Raw genomic sequence first — 6,000 nt, 5'->3', positions numbered from 1 at the left:
TTAATATAACTGGCACGCCTTCTCAGTTGTCAATGGGTAGCTGTTAATCTGCACTGTATACTCAAGGCCTGTCATTTTCAGTTTTTAATTGGTTTAAATTTGCCAGAAATTCATGAGTGTTTATAACAAAAAAGGTGAAAGAAAGAATAAATATCCAGGTTAATATTTTGGGGCAGGAGGACAAAAAAAAAGCAACATATGGAGAAAAGAGTATTGAAAACAAAAGCAGTTTTATGCTGTGGTTTTATTTCATAAACTGTTAAAACTGTGCACACATAACAGACGTACCCATGTGTATCTTCTGCTACATTGCATTACGTTAACAGGCAACCTCATATTTACACTTAGTCTAACTCTGTACCATAAACACATCTACCTAATGAAAGGTACTAGATTTGCCTAACATATTTGAGGTTTTCACCTTCTCGAGCGCTCCCAAAATGTAGGTGAAATAAATCAGCAAAACAAAACTAATAGTTTTTATAAAACCCAAGAATTTTTCAGTAAAAATCTGTGGAAGCTGACAACAAAGAGCCTTCGACATGACAATGTGTTAAACTACTTCAATAGGCAGAGAGAACTTTTAAAAGCCTGACATTAAATCAGAATTATACCAGATGCATTCCTTTACTGGAACCAATACTTCTGTGTCCTTGATTGAATCTTTGCAAAACAGGTAACCAACATGTTTAATTTCAGAGTGTTACTTGTTCATTTTATTATCGCTTTTGTAACATTTTCTGAATCTGCAAGGTAAGTTTTAGCGCTTCAGAATTTACCTGATTTGTTGACTCCCACTTTGTGATCATTTCCGATTCCACTGTCTTACTAAGCATTTGTGTGCTATAGCAGAACCTAACAAACAAATGTTAATAAATGCAAAGTAATGCATACAGGAAAACTTAATCCCAACTCTACGTATAAAATGATGGGGACTGAATTAGCTGTTACCACTCAGGAGAGAGATCTTGAAATCTTTGTGGATAGTTCTCTGAAAACATCCACTCAGTGTGCAGCAGCAGACAAAAAGCAAACAGAATGTTAGGAATATTTTAAAAAAGGATAGAGAATAAGACAGAGGACATCTTATTGCAACAGCATAAATCCATGGTGCACCCACATCTTCAATATTGCCTACAGATGTGGTTGCTTCATCTCAAAAAAGATACCTTGGCCCTAGAAAAAGTTCAGAAAAAGGCACCAAAAATGATTAGAGATATGGAACAGCTGCCATATGAGGAGAGATTAGTAAGCCTGGGACTTTTCAGCTTGGAAAAGAGATGACTAGAAAGGGAGGTGATAGAGGACTATAAAATCATGCCTGGTATGGAAAAAGTAAATAAGGAACAGTTTAACACAAGAACTAGGAGTCACCAAATGAAATTAATAGGTAGCAAGTTTAAAACAAACAAAAGGAAGTTTTTCTTCACACAACACACAGTCAACCTGTGGAACTCCTTGCCAGAGGATATTGTGAAAGCCAGAACTTTAACAGTGTTCAAAAAAGAGCTTGTGGAGGTTGGGTCCATCAATGCCTATTAGCTAAGATGGGCAGGGATGGTGTCCCTAGCCACTGTCAGAAGCTGGGAATGGGCGACAGGAGGTGGATCACAGTGATTATCTGTTCTGTTCATTCCCTTGAGGGGACCTGGCATTGGCCACTGTTGGCAGACAAGATGCTGAGCTAGATGGACCTTTGATCTGACCCAATCTGGCCGTTCTTCTGCTCCTATTAAAGTGCAGTACACTCAGGCTACGTCGACACTGCAGGCTTTTTGCACAAGAACTGTTTTGCGCAAGAGTTCTTGCACAAAAGCGCGTCCACACTGCCACGTACTTTTGCGCAAGAATGTCCATGGCGGTGTGGACGCTCTCTTGCGCAAGAAACCCGTTGCCCGTCCACACTGCCTTCTTGGGCAAGAGGGCTTATTCCCCATGGGGAGAGGAATAGCTCTTGCACAAGAAGCCCTCTGTTCCGACGCTTTACTGTAAATTTACTTGCACAAGAACGCGCGTGCAGCTTAGATGCTCTGCAAGTTTTTGCGTGAGAACCCTTCAGTGTAGATGTAGCCTCAGTATAAAAGTCTGAGAAAATTTCAGGCACACAGAGAAAAGCATCTATGCACTGCATAAACATGGGAGAGCTGGCAAGCTTCTCACGCAGGGCCCGTGTCTTGTTTGCCTGGAAAGCACTATGCCGTCTCTGGTGCAGTACTAACGCTAACGGAGAAATCCCCTCGGGTACGTGTAAGGCCCTTTGGTTTTGGTTTTTATTTTGTTTTGGGAATTTATCAGTCCGCATAAACAAATTAAACAGCTGAAAATCAGTGAAAGAAGAAAATGAAGGGCCAGAGGGCAAGGGGATTCTTCTGTTCCCCCCAGGCCTGGCTCTGCAGCGGTCGGCATTTTTGGCTGCCAGGACCTGGCTGCTTGCCCATCTTGCTCCCCCGCAGCACATGGGGCCATGCTGAAAGCCTGGGCCGGAGGGGACCCTGTCCAGTACAGAGAGCAGACAGGGGCTGTTCCCTGGCTCCCTTCCCATCTCTGGGGCAGTGAGAGCAGCAGGGATCTGTGTAGGGTAGTGAGGCAGGCAGGCAGGCAGCCCCTCTCAGCTTCCGGGACTCAGCTCCCTGCCGGTCTTACTCTCTCTCTGAACAGCAGCAGCCAGGAGACGGCAGTGACTCTCCTTTGTGCAGCTCCGTGGGGACTCGGTGAGGGGGGAGTTCCAATGCTGGCAAAATGGGGGTTAAACCTGGGCTTTTTCAGAACCCGGGAAGTTGTCAGGAAACGTTGGTAAAAACCAGACCCAGGGGGTGGTATTTAGACCTGAAAAGAGTAAGTGCATTGAGCTGTGGCATAACGCTCTATGCTCAGAGATCTCAGCCCACTGAAAGTGGGGCACACTTCTCCTCCTCTTGGCTCTAGTTCCCTCTCTGTCGAGCGGTGAGGAGTGACTTTTAAACTGTGCATACAACATGAACGTTTAGTGGTCCAAGCCCGAATTTTATTATTTTCCCTTCAATTACATCTGCTTTCAATAAATACCCAACTCCCAAGGAATACATCATGCCAAGTCGCAGGTCAGCAACAGAGAAATTATAACCAAAATGTGTACTGATCTCACACTGAAAAAAGCTGCACACTGGACCACTGGAGGAGACATTTTGCAACATTTACACTACGCAGAGATTTCAAACAGTGATCAAGTAAACCGAAAAAGGATTTTTGTACAGAGGAATTTCATATAAGTATAGACTCATTCACATGATAGGCAATCCATGGAATATGCTTTCCTTCACCATTGTGGAAACAACTTAAGTTTCTGAAATTAACCAGTCTGCGCCAAAAGATCACAAACTGATTTACCATTTCCCCCCTTGTTTTCCTGTAATAAAATGGTTTTAAGTAAAAAGAAGTCCCAATGCTCAAGCTGTTAAGATTATCCTGTGATGTTTAATTTTAAGCACCACGGTATGAAAAACTACACAATGGTGTTTAGTTTTATTTTTGATTATCAAAGTGTTAGGGGTTTCCTGTTCCAGTTCTAGAATTGCTCTGTGCCAATCACAATGAGAAATGTGTTTACATACGGACTCCTCCTTGCTCTCAATTACCAGTAATTCAAATCATTCGCCTCTTTCAGAGGGCAGACTACAAGCCTGTGTCGATTTCTTATCCTACCCTTGGGGGTAATTGTACAATGAGCTGTTCCAACATCCTTTTCCAGGGCAGCATTCGCGCATTCAGCACCATTTGTCAAATCTAGCTGGGCTACTACACTAGTATTAAAAACAATGCGGGAAAAACAGAAAAGGAGCTTTAAAAAAAGTACTGGACGGTCTGTGAAATTGTATTTAGACCATTTTCTTAAATCTGTCCCATTGACAATTTAACAGCAAGAGTAGCTAAGTTGAGATATGTAAAAAAGACTACGTTCTTTTAAGGGAGGCTGATGTTAGACAATTTATAACTGGTAGGCAAGTTAACAGAAGAAACAAGTAAAAGCGAGCGAGGACAATGCTATGCGATACCTCAAGAAATTGATGAATATTGGTTCAATACACCACACTCTTGTATGTCAATTACATCCTCTTTCTGGGCAATATGACAGACTGAAGGAAATGAACACCACCGAACATTTAGACCACACTACACTACACAAGGCAAGTGGCTCTGAAGGTACTTTACGTGTTACATCACTTTAAAGCAATTTGGGCCTTAAAAATTCTCAGTAAAAAGAAAATATTAAAAAATGTGTTTTTTTCTGAAATATTTATTTGAGAGGGTCAGACAAACTGAGTTACACTGTTGAATTATTTTTCTGTCTTACCCACACACAATCAGCTCACTTTCCAACGGGACATGGGGAAAGTTAACAGGAAACCCAGTTAGTGTCCATGCAACCCCTCGAAATGAAATGTTATTGGCTATGGGTCAGCGTATCACCATCTAGGAGGAAAGCATCCATCAAATGAGCAGCTGTTGACATTATTTCCTGAGCCAAATTTTTTAAGGAGTCAATGAATGGCAGATCGTGCTTTTCAAGTGAAAGGAGCTAGAAGAATTCCTTGGATGATAATAGCTCTGAAATGCTTAAGCAAAGTCCACAACTTTCTCTCTCAGATCTCCGCTCTCACCACAATGAATTTAAACGTTGTGTACGCTAGTGACTGAGGATGCTTCAACATAACATATACAGGTACAAACAATATTAGTTAGCAGGGCATTAATTCATGTATGTACAGATGATAAATCTTTATTTCAAACTCCCAGGATTATTTGCAGGCAAGAAACTAACACTGCCATACTCGACTGCTGCCAACAAATAAAAACCTCTCCTTGCTCTGAGAAACCAAACTGAATTGAACTTTGGCAGTCTCTCATCTTGCCATTTCATCCCAACAAAACCTGGATTCTGCTGTCATGTTTGCTTGCTTCAAAAATTCTAATGGCAGGTTTCATTCAATTCTTCTCAATCTCATGTGAGAACAACTTCCCTCACCCCCTTGGCATCCAGGTGCTTCCAAAAGATACGTCAGAAAGAAGAATGGGACAGAAAAGCCATTTCATTCAGTTGTCTTTGTGCAATGCATTTTGGGAAAGGACTGCATTCTCATGGTAAACGTTCCGCTGAAATATAAAAAGGCAACAAATGTAATTAAAACAGGCGCAATCATATTCTATATGAGTCGAGAATTAACACAAGAACTAGGTGACAGACACGAAAGAAGTCTGAAAAGGACAGTCAGGTCTGAGTGCTGACAAAAATAATTTTCACGTACACTAGCACTTTTCAGACACAGAACTCAAAATCCTTTACAAAACAGGTATCACCACATGTTACTGACAATGAGCTGTAACTGATCTCACATTTCAATGCTGACAAATTGTGCACTCAACGTGCATCGTAGAGCAGTTTCACAAGACCTGAATAACGACCCTAGAGAATGGAGCTGTGATACTTTTTTTGGACCAACTTCTGCACATGAGACAGACAAGCTTCTGACACACACACAACTCTCCTTCAGGTCTGGGAAAGAAACTCACAGTGTCCACCTAAAAACTCTCTGACTCCACCTACTATAAAGAACTCAGAAGTGACCTCCCAAACATAGTTTAATCAGGAACTTATGGTATCATCCAATCCTCCCTCAAACACCTCTTGGACAAACTCTACAGACTCATTTCCCACACATCCAGCCCCGGGGCCTTCTACATGCTTCGCAAGCCAAACAATCAAGAGGACCCAGGTTGAACTATCATGTCTGGCCATGGCACTCATTGAAGGGACACTGGGATTCATGCAAACCACTCAGCACACAAAGGACCAGCTTTCTCCAAGGTGTGTGTGTTCGTCCATCGAGGTCGATGAGGACCACCCAGTGTCATCAGTTTAGTTGGGGGTGGGTTCAGAGATGGCTGATTAGTCCAATCCGAGCCCGAAATTGACGGTTACAGTGGGGACATGAAAGATCGGACTGCCGACCGGAGGAAGAGAAG

At 42.3% G+C, this 6,000-nt stretch overlaps 1 protein-coding gene across 4 annotated transcripts in view; it reads right to left on the bottom strand.

Moving 5' to 3' along the window:
* Window positions 1-226: 226 nt before the first annotated feature.
* Window positions 227-6,000, bottom strand: part of OPA1 (OPA1 mitochondrial dynamin like GTPase) — an 87,995-nt gene continuing 82,221 nt past the window's right edge. For all 4 annotated transcript variants that reach the window (XM_075938291.1, XM_075938293.1, XM_075938292.1 and 1 more), the window contains one exon: window positions 227-5,130. The gene's annotated coding sequence lies outside the window, so the exon portion shown is untranslated. The remainder of the gene's footprint in view (window positions 5,131-6,000) is intronic.

This window comes from Pelodiscus sinensis, chromosome 10, assembly GCF_049634645.1.
Source record: "Pelodiscus sinensis isolate JC-2024 chromosome 10, ASM4963464v1, whole genome shotgun sequence".
NCBI classification, from domain to species: domain Eukaryota; kingdom Metazoa; phylum Chordata; order Testudines; family Trionychidae; genus Pelodiscus; species Pelodiscus sinensis.
The sequence above is the reverse complement of the archived record's forward strand: the minus strand, read 5'-3'. Positions and strand labels throughout refer to the sequence as shown.